General features: G+C 38.2%; 1 long non-coding RNA gene across 1 annotated transcript; it reads left to right on the top strand.

Moving 5' to 3' along the window:
- Positions 1–9,026: 9,026 nt before the first annotated feature.
- LOC131251980 (uncharacterized) lies at positions 9,027–12,075 on the top strand. Its single transcript, XR_009174083.1, has 6 exons — positions 9,027–9,599; positions 9,681–9,856; positions 9,943–10,017; positions 10,156–10,222; positions 10,453–10,507; positions 11,221–12,075. It is a non-coding gene; the product is annotated as an uncharacterized LOC131251980 (long non-coding RNA).
- Positions 12,076–14,765: the final 2,690 nt, after the last annotated feature.

The following is a 14,765-nucleotide window of genomic DNA, read 5'->3' as shown; positions in this document are numbered from 1 at the left end:
ATGGAGATGATGTGCAATGACGAGTTCATGACAAAGGACACAGAGGAGGCATTCGATTACCTTAATAGGTTGGATGAAAACGTACAATCACAAGGCACCACCAATAAATCAAGTAATCCCAAGTCGAACCCTAAGGAAAAAAGGGAGAATATACATCCTCAAGGAGGATGATGATGTGAATGCGAAAATTATGGGCGTCACTCAAACAGTTGAGGCCATAGAACTAAGGTGGAAGTTATCCAACCCACCAACGCGGCCGTGTTAAGTGTATATGGCATTTGCGAGAGTGACGCACACTTTACAAAGGATTGTCCTACAATCCCAGCTTTTCAATATGTGCTGCAAGCTCAAGCGAATGCTATAAATGCTTAGCAACACCCATTCCGTGCACTGAATTCTAACATGTATAGTCCTAATTAGCGAAATCATCCCAACTTCAATTAGAGAAATGGGCCAACTACTAATGTAAACACTCCTCCTTAAGGACCTCTCCCTACACCTCAAAGTGCACTACAAGTGCAACCACAAAAGAGGACCCTTAAGGACATGTTGCAAGCATTTATGCAAGAGTAGACACAATTCAATCAAACCACCATGCATGCTATAACTGATATTAAAACATCAGTTTTAAGGATTATATCACACTTGATTGTTAGGGAGAGAGGGATGCTTCCAGCCCAACCTCAGCCTAGCCTAAAAGGGCAATACAAAGTGAGTAATTCGAATCCTTCGAGCCCACATGTGAAACAAGCCAAGTCTATCACTATTCTTAGAAGTGGTAAGGAAATAGACAAGACGATACCGATGAAGGTCGACATGCCCAAGGATTCAGATAAATCTGATGGTAATGATGGACCAAGCCCTACCCCACATGACGAAGAGTCGGTGCATAAACACAAACTCATGGCTCTATTTTCCCAATGGCTAGTTGCATCAAAATGGCCATCAGAGAATTAGGATATCTTGGAAATTTTCCAGTAAATAAAAATCTATATCCCTCTGTTGGATGCGATTAAGCAAATTCTTCATATGGTAAGTTTCTAAATGAGCTTTACACTGTAAAATACAAATTAAAAATGCAAAAGAAAGCCTTTTTTTACAAAATAAGTGAGCGCAATTATCAAGCAAAATGCTTCCCCAAAATATAAAGACCCGAGTAGCCCTACGATTTTATATGTCATAAGAAAATTCCAAATTGAACAGGCCTCGTTAGACTTGGGGGCAAGCGTTAATCTCATACTTTACTCAGTGTATGAATAATTGGAGCTTGGTGAATTAAAACCCACCAAGACTACCCTATAACTCGCTGACTAATCTATTCATATATCGAAAGGGGTAGTTGATAAGTTTTACTACCCAGTATACTTTTTTCATCATAGACACATAGCCTGTCATAAACGCTAGCACCCAAATTCTGGTCATCATAGGATGCCCATTCCTGGCCACTTCAAACGCAATCATCAATTGTCAGAATGGGGTGATGAAACCGTCCTTTGAGAACATAACATTGGAGGTAAATGTATTCACTCTTTGTAAATAACATAGGGATGTAGATGAGGTCCACGAGGTGAATATGATTGACACACTCTTGGAGGAGGAGCTCATATTGACTACGATATTCGATCCCTTAGAAGCTTGTATCACTCACTTTATGGATTATAATTATCACATGATTTTAGATATAGTAAGCTCTTTGTTGAATGTTGAGCTAGTGCTTAAAATTAACTGATGGAGGCCGAGCTTTGAAAAATTGCCCCTTATAAACTCAAAGCCTGTACCATTTAGAATCAAGCCATTGAAACTTGACCTAAAATCATTGTCATCTGATCTGAAATATGTTTATTTAGGTCAAAGAGACATATATCTAGTAGTGATTTCTTTTCACTTAGATAATGAGCAAGAGAGAAAGCTGATTACTACTCTTAAGAACCATAAGAGCGTCATAGGATGGACTATTACGGATCTCAAGAGAATTGACCCCTTGATTTGCACTCACTGAATACACCTATAAGAGAATGTCAAAAAATCAAGGCAACTACAATGCTGATTAAATTCTAACATGAGGTATGTGGTTAAGATGGAGATGTTGAAGCGGTTGGTATCTAATAGTCAAGTGGGTGAGTCCAACTCAGGTAATACCTAATAAGTCTGAAATTACCATCGTAGCCAATGCCAACAATGAGCTCGTGCCAACTAGAGTTACCATTGGTTGGAGAACGTACATTGACTACAGGAAGCTGAATACCATCATGAGTAAAGGCAACTTTCCCTTACCTTTTATTAATCAAATTTTAGAAAGGTTGGTCGATCATTCCTATTATTGTTTCCTAGATGAGTACTTGGGCTACAATCAGATTTAGATAGCTCCTGAAGATTAGGAGAAGACTATCTTTCTCCTTTGACACCTTTGCATACCGAAGGATGTCATTCGGGTTATGCAATGCTCCTGCGACATTCCAGATATGCATGCCTAGTATCTTTTTAGATATGGTTGAGCATTTTCTATAAGTGTTCATAGATGACTTCTCCATTTTCGAAAGTACATTTGAGGAGTTCCTCAAGCACGTGATTTTGGTCTCGACAAGGCGTGAAGAGAAGAACCTTGTCTTGAATTGGGAAAAGTGATATTTTATAGTTTTAGAAGAGAATTGTCCTTAGACACATGATTTCGTCCAATGGAATTGAAGTGGACAAGGCCAAAAGAAGAGAAAAAAATTATGTGTTATCTACTACGCAAGTAGAGCGTTGAATGGTGCCTAGATAAATTACTTTACAACAGAAAAGGAACTCCTTGTCGTAGTCATTGCTCTGGACAAATTCATATCTTAATTGATTAGATTAAAAAAAATTATAATTTTCACTGTCCATGTGGCACTCAAGAATTTTCTTTCAAAAAATAATGCTAAGCCTTGTCTTCTAAGATGGATCCTACTACTTCAAGAATTTAACGTAGAAATACGTGACAAGAAAGGAGTAGAGAACGTAGTAGCGGACAACATGTTTCGAATGATTGTTTCAGATTCCATTGAGAGTTCACCAATAAAAGAGACTTTTCCAGATGAACGATTATTTTTTGTCTCCCAATTATATTGGAACACTGTCATAGTAAATTATCTTGTGATATGTAAATTGCCGATCCATTAGACATCAAAAGATAAGATTTTTTTATCGAAGTACGTAGTTTTTTTTTAGGATGATCCTTATTTCTTTAAATATTTCCCAAACCAAATCATTAGAAGATGTGTTCTAAATAATGAGCACTCTAGTGTCATCTCCTTCTGTCACTCACAAGCTTGCAGAGGTCATTTTTCGGCAAAGAAAATCATTGTTAAGATTTTTCAATGTGGTTTCTATTGGCCGACAATGTTTAAAGATACTCATAAGTTTTGCAAAGTATGTGAGCAATGTCAAAAATGGGAAGAATGTCACACAAAAATATTATGCTTGAAAATCTGATTCTAATTGTCAAAATTCTTTTATTCTTGGGATATCGATTTCAAGGGACATTTTCTCCAATCTTTTAGACATCTTTACATCCTGTTAGTTATGAATTATGTTTTTAAGTGGGTGGAGGCGATTGCTTGTAGAATTAATGATCACAAAGTAGTTCTACATTTTTTAAAAGAAAATATCTTGTTAAGGTTTATAACGCCGAGATCGATAATCAGTGATGGTGGTTCACTCTTTTGTAATTGAGCATTTGATAACTTAATGAGGAAATATGGTATTATACACAAAGTGGCCATACCCTATTATCCACATATAAGTAGCCAAACTAAAGTTTCCAATAGGGAGATTAAACAGATACTTTCAGGAAATAAATTTGAGATTTAGTATTGAATATTTTTTAAGCCTGGATTCGAGTTACTTAATGGATTTTAAGATTAAATTTAGTTTAATGATATTTGGTTGAACATTTTTAAACATTGATTGGGTTATGAATTCATGAGCAACATCTAACTTATACATTAGACCTTAGTTGGATGTTGAATTGTTGACGTGATGATTAATAAGAATGCTAGGAACTAAACCTGGGGAATTTGTTCATCATGTTCATTGAGAAAAGTGAAAAAGAAAGAGTATTACCAGCTACAAATAATAATAAATAAAAATAGTTGTCATCGAATGAGGCTACTTATTGAAGTTCATGATAGAGATTTAAAAGAGAGAGAGAGAGAGAGAGAGAGAGAGAGAGAGAGAGAGAGAGAGAGAGAGAGAGAAGAAGAAGAAGAAGAAATTTTGAGAAAAAAAAAAAGAGTAATAGTGTGTAAGCTGTCAATGGAAAAATTAAGAGTTGGAAGAGTGAATTATTGAACAGTAAGACAGGTTTTGGTTGGTTTCTTTGATTATCATTATAAACATTGAAAGTAAAAAAATGGATATATGGTGTTGTTAAGTTTGGACTATATAATACATTCATGAAACTCAATGATTGAGAATTATTCAATTATATAATCATTACCTTAAGTTTAATCGGACTATTTATTAAAGTATTGTAATTTTAGTGAATAATATGCTTGATTTGGTTCTCTCTAGATTGGATTAGTTTAAGACTATTTGATGTTACACAATTTATCCCTTTTCGGAATGGTTTTGAATTCAGAATTTTTCATATGTTTTGCATATGACTAATAAAATGCTAGTTGGGGGTGTGATAACATCCAAATATTGCATATTTATCATCTCAATTACATTAGTTTCCATGTATTTAAAGTGCTTAATTGATTAACTAACATCTAATTTCTATATGCGAGTTAATATGGGAAACAAATACGAAATCATGCTTAAGAAAGAGGATTAAAGCTCAAAAGATTAATCAAGAGAAAACTTGGAGATTTAGAAGTCATTAATGAGTAATTCACATGCTAAAGATCCAACAAAATTAAGTACAAAAGATGGAGGAAAGACAAAAAAAATCATATTGTGCAAATAATAGAAATAACAGACTGTTCGATTCCACTGGAAGTTAGTTCAATTTAACCGAGTATGAGCAGAATAATCCAGCAACAAATTGTGATTTTTGACTTAATTTGGCTCGACACTTAGGTTCTTTCGAAGCCAGGTTCGATGCCACCAAAGGGATGTTCAGTGTGACCTGAGGGAGATAAATACTTCAGAAGAAAATTAAAGAAATTTGGCTACAATCAAGAGACATTCAATGCAAAATTCGGTGCGACCGAAGATTACAGTCGGTTGCAATCAAAGCATTAAAGAAGTATGAAAATTGAAGTCGATTTCAAGTCGGTGCGAACTTTTCCTATTTAAAGAGGTATTTTAAGCCTTCCTAGGTACGAATTAAGGTAGATCGAGGAGAGAGACTTAAGAGTTGTGGAACTTCTTTGGAGTTATCATTTGTTTTTTTTTTTTAGTTTTCTTTATGTTTTGTTTAAGATGTTGACTATGCTTGGCTAATCTCTTAGTTAAGGCTAATTGATGAACCTTTTAATGAATATTTGATGTTTAATTTGTTTCTTCAATGAAAATTTAAGTTTTCATGTTGAATTGTGATTGGATGTAATTAAATTCTTAAATTGGGGAAGGAATCAATTTGTAAAGTTGTTTGATCTATTGTCACCTCCGGATACATTAGATGCTTTCAATTCCCTGAGATATGATTACTTAGATCTTTATGAGAGATCAAGCCCATCATGTTTCTAACCTATGTTAGTTATTTTTCATCAATATTACCATGTTATCTTCTAATTAGAACAGATTGGAATCCAATTCTAATTGAGTTATCAACTCGAGAAGATGAATTGAATTCAAAATCTATTAATTAGGAAGTAATGAATCTTTAGTCTTTTTTTATAATTGTTTGTACGACTGTTCTATTCTACTGGATTAAAAACCCATAATAACTATTTTCATATAATTAATTCATAATATATTCTTGCCAAATTCCCTATGGATCAAACTTGGTCTTACCAAGTTATTACTGCATCGTAGTCCTGTACTTGAGGTTGTTAATCCTTACGTTTGATTAAGTTTTTGCCATAATTGTCGGGGACTTTGCACTGAAAATACTTAGATTTAGGTTAGGCTTTGATTTCTAATTCTAATATAGGGCTTTACTTTTAGGAAGTTTAGTTCTAGTTAAGGTTGTTACAAATTTATTTTGAAACTAGCATCATTTGTTTGGTTTTTGTTTTGTATCTTCATTAATCCTAGTTCTTCTAAATTGGTAACTTTGTTCCCTCATCTTATTATTTTTTTAGTTGATTCTAATTTAAGTAGGATTTTATTTTGTAGGTTTAGGTTTAAAACTTAGTTCCTATACTTGGTTCATGCCCAAGTGGGTAAGGGACCATAGACAATGACTTCTAAGTGAATGTGGTCTACTCGATAGGCTTTTCATCCACTGTCAAGTTAGAAAATATCTGAGTATGTATAAATCATTTCAAACTATGGCTGCAGATGCTCCAAATATGCATAACTGGGAGCCATACACTAAGGAGAAGGTATTTCTTTTGTAGAGGTGTAGATGGCAATTGAATTATCCCTGACTACCTATACAACTTGGCTCGAATCCCAAGGCTTCCCCTAGTGTTGTGCGCAACAAAGGTACTGAGATTCTTGTATGGTAGGCTAAAGTGATAATTAAATTATCACTAATAAATTGTATTTAAATCCTAAAGTTCTATTAACAATTTGTTGGAAGGGGAGCCATGTGGTAGCCTTTGATTCAGAGAGAAGGTCCCAATGAGTAAGTGAATCATCGTCCATACAAGAAAGTCAATCTATCCATTCGGATGCGATTGGATGGTTTCTTAGAGGTCTTGCATTAGTGGAGAGGTTTTTTAGTTTTAAATTAGGATTTCAAATGTTTGGGTTTTACTTCTCATTTTTATGTTTTATACTCAAGGTTCCTGGGTTATATGGTTCTACGTTTTAACACTATCCAAAAAATGACCAGCACTGAGCTGTACAGTGTTTTTTCCGACGGCCGACGGCTAAAATTCGTTGGCAAATAATAATAAGCCGCCGGCGAAACCAAAACGATGTAAACCTCCGTATTCAAGTGCAATAGCAAAAAAATTGGAATGTAACGCCCACCACAATATTTCTATTTTAGCTAAGCCATCCATCCATTTTGAAAGTGCATTTCAAGGCATGAGCCAAAAAAAAGAAGTAGATTGAAGGCCCAAATGGACCACACCACAGGAAGTAATAGATATTGAGCGTCTACCATTGATACATGGTGTCCCACTCGGCACTTCTACTTACCTCCTTTTTGGTATATTACCTAAAATAAACTATAGAAATGGATGGACGGAGTGGATCAACAATATACATCATGGTGGGCTCCACGAGGCCCGACTAGGCCGTCCCTCTCTGGCTCCGCCCCGTGCGCAGTACAAAAGGGTCTTGGTTGGTGTATCACACACCAACCGCCTATCTTAATGTGTTTATATCACTAAGTTCTGTGGGTCCCATCACAATGCGTGAGTTATATCCAAACCGTCCGTCCACTTGGTGAGTTAGTCATAAGGCTTGATCCAAAAAATAAGACAGATCCAAACATCCAGTGGACCACAATGTAAAAGGCAGTGAGGGATTGAACGGCTGTCATTGAAACCCTTTTGGGGTCGCTGAAATTTTGAATTAATATGATATTTGTTTTTTCTCTTCATCTAGGTCTATGTGACCTTAATCATGAATAGAATGGATGGAAAGTAAATGTGACAGTGGGCCCTGCCAATGTTTATATGGTGAGAGTTATTGTCTCCACTGCTTTTTGGGGTGTGGTCTACTTGAATCTAAAATTAATTATTTTTCGGATCAAGATCTAAAATGATCTCACCAAATGTATGAACGGTGTGGATATGATAAACACATCATCGTGGGCCTCTGTAACTTTGGTTTCCTTTGAACCGTTTGTAAACTCGGAACTCGAGGAACATCAGTGAGCAGGAAACAGATGGGCTACTCCCCCTTGCCACAAAGCAATGGCTAGTGGTCGGTGCTCTACGGACCCGAACATGATATAACGTCTCATCCACGTTGTTCATTCATTTTTTCAGATAATTTTACGGTATGATCCGAAAAATGAGGTAGATCACAATAATCCATCGATAAAAATACAAAATTTTTAATTGTGGACATTAAATTACCACTATTTTCCTGTGGTGTGGTTCACCTGAGACTTAGATCTTGCTCATTTTTGGGATCAAACCCTAAAATGATATTAAGAAATAGATGGATGGCGTGGATAACATACATACATCATGTTGGGCCCACAGAGCACCTGGCTAGTGGTAACACCAATAACCGAATGGAAGCGGATTGGCTAGTGTACCACACACCACCAATCTAGCTGGTGTGGGGACGTGTCGTGCGAAGACTGACGCTCCTCAAGGCTCCAGTCTGTTCAAAGGAGATCAAAGTTACATGGCTCAAAATGATGTATTTATCATATCTACACCGTTAATCCATTTGGGGAGATCATTTTAGATATTTCTTCTAAAAATGAGTAATTTCCAAACTCAAGTGGACCACACCAAAAATAACAGTGGGACAATGATTCTTACCGTTAAAACATTTGTAGGGCCCACCGCAACGTTTTCTTTCCATTCAATATGTTAATAAAGTCACACAGACCTGAATGAAGAGAAAAAACAAATATAATATTGATCCAAAATTTCTGTGACCCCAGAAGCGTTTCAACGGTAGGTGTTCAATTTCCCACTTCTTTTTACAATGTGGTCCACTTGATTTTCGGATTTATTTTATTTTTTTGGTTCAAGCCTTATAATGATATTATCAAGTGGATGGACCGTTTGAATGTGAATCATACCTCATGATGGGACCCACAGAACTTGGTGACATAAACACATGATCCACATCGGTGGTGTGTGGTACACCCGCCAATCCGCTTCCTAGCCAAACACCTCTCTCTTCTCTCGAAACCTTCTCTCTCTCTCTCTCTCTCTCCAGTTGTCCCCATGCCTCCGCCTATGACGAATCCTCTTATAGAGAACCTTCGAATTGGTAGAGATCCTCACAATCTCAGCAGCAGGTCAGTACTCCTGTTTCTTTTGCGGCCTTCTTTTATGTACAAATCGGTTTTTTTTTTTTCTTGCAAATATGTGGGAAACTAGGTTTTTGGAGGTAATGAGCCATTGGAGGTTGAATTTTAGAAAATGGTGTATGTATAGTTTTACTTGTTTGGAGAATAGGTTGGGATATTAGGTTTTTTGGTGGATTTTGGAAAGTCGAAGAGTTTCAGATCTGAGGATATAGGAATTCCTTCTATTGTATTTTCTTGTTGATTTTCACTAGACTTGCTTTGCTTATCAGTGATTAGTTTCGATGATGTTTGGCGTTGTAATCTTAGATGGGAATGATAGGAAACACGGCTTACAAGGGAAAATGGTATGCCCCATTGATTGATAATCCAAACTACAAAGGCATTTGGAAGACACATCAGATTCCAAATCCTGATTACTCTGAACTTGAGAAACCTGACTTCCCCTGGGTGTCTTCTCTGATGCGGCGGTCTCAACACATCAGGATCTATGCTCTACAAATGGTGGGATCGGTTCAGGCATTTTGGTGGAGGGTTGGTTGATGGCAGGTTGCCGAGACATGGCCAGCTTATGGTGGGTGTCGCCTACTCAGTGGGCTCCCACTTTTCTATTGAAAAAAAAAACTTGAGAAACTTGGCTGTGAGCTTGTTACAGCCATTGCCATTGAGATTTGTACAAGGCAAGATGGGATCCTGCTCGACAATATTTTGATAGCAACTAGTGAGAAGGTTGCTGAATCATACAGTGAGATGACCCTAAGTTTGAAGTTGAGAAAGAAAAGCAGAGAGGAAGTAGTAGGGGTTGCTTCAGATGGGCTTACAGGCATCTAGGTGATGCTTCTGTTACATGTTTATTAGCTCTCCTTGTTATTCTTAAGTTATAAATTTTGGTTATGATCCTGACATTTCTTTTGCAGTCTTCAGAAGGTATTTGATGTCCTCTACCGGATAGTAGACATCCCTTCTTGGAAGCTTACAAGATCAAGATAATTGTAAGTGTAATCCCTGGCTTGTTCAGACCTGTACCATTCTAACTGAATATGCTCTTTCCCTATTGTTAGATTTTGAAATACTTGTAGGGTTTTGGCATAAATGAGATATTCTGGTTCTCACAATCTGATTCTTGTCAGCTTGAAGAGATGGATTTGCTTAGTGTTCTTCAAATGATTCCTTCATGTTTTCAACTAGCGATGACATGTAGGTATTAGCTTGAGGAAAAGCAGTTTTAAATTATGCTTTTCTATTGACAATGTGATCATTTAATTACTTGTGCAATTCATTACTCATCCATTTCTCTAACAATATCTTGTTCAGTCATTAAGCAATAGGTGCATTCTCCTATGTGTTTGAGAGTGCGGATGTGTCTCTTTTTTTAGTTTAGGAATTCAATCAGCTTAGAGGATCATGCTGATAGTTCTTTTATCCAGAACATTGGTCTGTTGGGCTCCACTGTGGATGGACCATTTCATAATATCTCCCAAGGTTAGAGATCTGTTTGAGAGTGCGGATGTGTCTCTTTTTTTAGTTTAGGAATTCGATCAGCTTAGAGGATCATGCTGATAGTTCTTTTATCCAGAACATTGGTCTGTTGGGCTCCACTGTGCATAGACCATTTCATAATATCTCCCAAGGTTAGAGATCCTAACATTTCCTTAAGACTTTTGTACTTGTGTGCTTCTTTACACATGCTGCGCATGTTTTGGAGTGTAGAACTCCGTAGCAGCCATGAGATGAAACATGAACTTGTACTTTTGTACTTTGTGTGCTCCTTTACACGTGTGCTTGTTTTTGAGTGTAGAACTCCATAGCAACCATGAGATGAAACTTGAACTTCATTCTTAGTTGAGATCTAAGAGGTAAGGAAACCAGACTTAATAATTTGGAAAATTATGTCTTGTTTTTGAATCATAATTTCTTGTTTTGTTTCGACTTTGGATGATATTTCCAAGCTCGTGCTTGAATTATTTGAAATGCCTATGATGGCTTTAAATATACTTTTGAGTTATAACTATGAAAAAGATATGATCAGCGGCACGTCTATTTATCTTTATTTTTTCCTTAATTATTCTCTATTCAATTTCAGATGATTGCTTTCAACTTAGAGAATAGAGGCTTTATTACTAGAACTCTATTTATAACAATTCACATTTATTTTAGAAATATTTGTGCCCGTGATTTGTTTGCTTTTTGTGCAGATTTTGACTAAAAGGCTTTATCAGCATGCCTCGGCTGTCTTCTTGTGTCAATTACAGCAAGAAGTGTGTTCGCTTGGTAGTGTTCTTTCGTGTCATATTGTAAGATTCAAGCTTTTCTGGTAAGACCAACATCTCAAATTTTTTATTTTTTTATTATTTATGCAATCTTATCTTTTATTGAAATATGTTTGTAGAATCATTGATCCATTAATTGTACAACTAACATGTTTTTTGTATCAAATCCATTTTGAATTTTATTGTCCCTCTAGTGAAGATGGTTTGGATTTTTGGGGCGGCTCATGCAGGTGAAATACCTTTGAATCATGAAAGCAACTCACAAGACTCTAGATTTTTACTTTGGCATGTGAAATCATTTCTTTTATGGACATGATATGTACTAACTTAAAACCTTTTTGCAGTCATCAGGATATTTGTGTTGGGAGTGGGACCTGTACCATTTTAGTTCTGTCTTTCTTCAATAAAGCAGTGGTGTGTCTATATTGAACTGAAACTTGAATTTAATGTCTGAAACATGCTAGACTGGGCTCTTAGTCAATTAGTGAGTTTTGGACTCTGTTTAGTATCTTCGTTTCAGCATTTCGCTAAGCATGCACACCATCCTTATGTATCTTATTCCATGTTGATATTTACATTCAAGTTGACGTTCTTTTTAGAGTGATGCAGAGAAGCTGTATAAACATCTTGCGCATTTAAAATCAAGACCTATGCAAAAATTTCAACGTAATGGTTTCCTGGGACTTTTTGGACAAAAGGTTGATGTTGTAGATCACACTAAGAAGAGGTTACAAGATTTGGAAGAGAATGTTAGAATGCAACAATCAGTTGTTTCATTGATAGGAGGTAGTGTTCTGCTTTACTTTTGAGCCCAATTTCATGTGTATAGTGGTTCTGTGTTGGATATATTGCTCAAGTTGTAGTTGGCATCCTCATTGTATGATCCTTCTCTTCTTTATCCTTCTGACCTTGATTCAAGGTGATGACCTGTAAGCATTGATTGCACTCTCGGTACTAGTGGGCCACACCATAGAAAACAATGCCTGGCCATGATAAATAGCATCATGCAATGTGGTTCAATTGATTAGTGGATATGGCTTCTTCATTATAAGTCCAATGACATGGCAAACATTCTTAATAAAAATAGAGATATTTTGGGAATCGAAAAAAAATAATCATAATATATTATATAATTAAAATTTCATGTACCTTTTAATTATCTGGACTTCATAACCTGCAATAAGATTAAAGTTTTTTGTGTAGACTTACCTTCTCAAATAGGTTGGTTTGTCTAGGGCTTTGGAAAAATGGGTATATCTAGTTTTGGATGTGTGAGTTGATTAGGAAATTAATTTTCATTTTTTTTAAAAGATTAATGAGAAACACCGAAGGCTAAAAACCATCAAAAACGCCGACGGCTAAAACCGTCCCCCTGAGCTGTCGGAAACCCTGACGGTTTTAGCCGTTGACAACGCCCACGGTTTTAATTTGTTGGCGAGCAACGCCGATGCACCCTTTCCCGACGAACCATCCGACGGCTTTTAGCCATCGAGGAAGGTCATGCTGATGGTTTTTAGCCATTGGTGTTGTCCTTTTTTAGTAGTGGAAAACAAAACTGGCCACCTCAAGCTGATAGAAGACACCCTACAGGGCCCTAGAGAGCCTTTTGATGGCCCCTAACCCTATTTTATCTAGAAAGATTAATCCCCTAACCTCAATCGGGAGGTCGGAGAGAACCTGGTAGGAGGAATATTGCTGTGAGCAGCTCCCAATACGCGGCAAAGCATCGATCGAACCGTTTTCCTCCCTCGGGATGTGGCGAAAGGAGAGGGTCGCCTGAGATTTGAGAAACTCAATTCTCTGGAGCCAGTGTTTCTATGCCCAATTTGGGCGAGAGTTCCCGCAAATGAGGTTAATGACCAACCTCGAATCCAATTCCACTTCAATCTTGGAGAAGCCCTTGCTGAGACACATAAACAAGTCATTCCACAGAGAGCGGAGCTCCGCTCTATTGCTGGACCCAACACCAAACCCCATGGAAAAGGTGAAGAGCAGATTACCCTCTGCATTCCTACAAATCCCTCCAGCCCCCGAAGGACTAGGATTACCTCGAGCCGAGCTTTCCAAGTTTAATTTGACCCAACCCTCCCTTGGCTTTGCCCACTTGACCACCTCAACACCACGCCGCTGCGAGCAATGGGTCCGCCCGGGGCAAAGAGCGTCCATCCACCATTGTACCCTGACTATAGTGGCAGCCTTAGAGATCCTCTTGCACCCCATCCTGATGGCGTTTCTAGCCCTCCAAACCTCCCAAAGGATGACGCTCGGCGTGATCTTCCTCTAGGTCACATTGGGGCCACCAAAGGCCTCCATCCACCACTAGTTCAGCCTTATCATGATTATGTGGGCCTGCAGCGCCGGGAGGCCAAACCTAACCCTGAAATGGGCCCAAACCGAGGTCTCGCAAGCTCCCATTGGATGAAGAGGTGATGAAGGGACTCAATCGCAGGAAGGTTAGCCGAATCATCCCCAAAGCCAACACACCTTGATGCCAAAATAACTCCCTTGGATTGGATTCTCTCATCCATAGGTAGCACACCATGCAGCAACCTCCACACGAAGGAGGCAATTTTTGGTGGGAGTTTACCGTGCCAAACCTCCTTGGCCCAACTCCTCTGCTGAGATTTGGATCTATAAAGGTCCCTCGCCGACTTAACTGAGAATAAGCTAGAAGAGTCATGGGGCCAGAAGCAATAGTCAGGCTCATCCGAAGACGCAAAACCACCAGCAAAAATATCATCAATGACTTGCTGTGGCAAGAGTGAGAACACCGAAGGAGGTAGCGACCCATTTCGCCCCACCAAATCTCTGACTTTTAGCTACCGTAGGGGAGAAGGGATGGCTATTTCAGCGGGAGCAGCGAGAGGCCACTGGCCTGTCCAATTTGACGTCCACAGATTTACATTTCCATAGCCCACTTGCCACTGGAGGTTCTCCTCAAGGAGGAGAAATAACCTGCTAATGTTGACCCAGAGCGGGGAGGCTAGCCGATGCACTCTGGCTCCAACATCTAGATAGAAGTCCTGGGGGTGTTTAGCCCTCATCAGCGCAGCCCACTGGCTGTCCACCTTCCTAATTTTGATGTCCCAGGCGAGCTTCAACCTAAGAGCATTCAAGGAAACTCTTAGAGGACTGATCCCCAGCCCTCCCTCACCAACAGGCCTGCACACTTTCTTCTAGCTAATCCAGTGGAATTTTGGTTTATCGTCATCCCATCCCCATAGGAAGTTGGAAAACCGCCTTTCCAAATCTTGAAAGAAGCCCACCAGAACAAAGGAAGCAGCGAGAACATGCATCGGGACGCTGTTTAAAATGTGCTTCATCAACACCACCCTTGGGACAAAAACTTGGCTTTGCACCCATTGATTCTGCTGTTAACTTTGTCTAGGAGGAAATGAACATCAGACCTTCTTAATCTGTCCACTTTGAATGGCACCCCTAGATATTTCATATTAGTAGAAGCTTTAGGA

This window comes from Magnolia sinica, chromosome 7 (assembly GCF_029962835.1).
Source record: "Magnolia sinica isolate HGM2019 chromosome 7, MsV1, whole genome shotgun sequence".
In the NCBI taxonomy this organism is placed as follows: Eukaryota; Viridiplantae; Streptophyta; class Magnoliopsida; order Magnoliales; family Magnoliaceae; genus Magnolia; species Magnolia sinica.
Note: the sequence above shows the minus strand (reverse complement) of the source record. Positions and strands in the feature narration are given on the sequence as shown.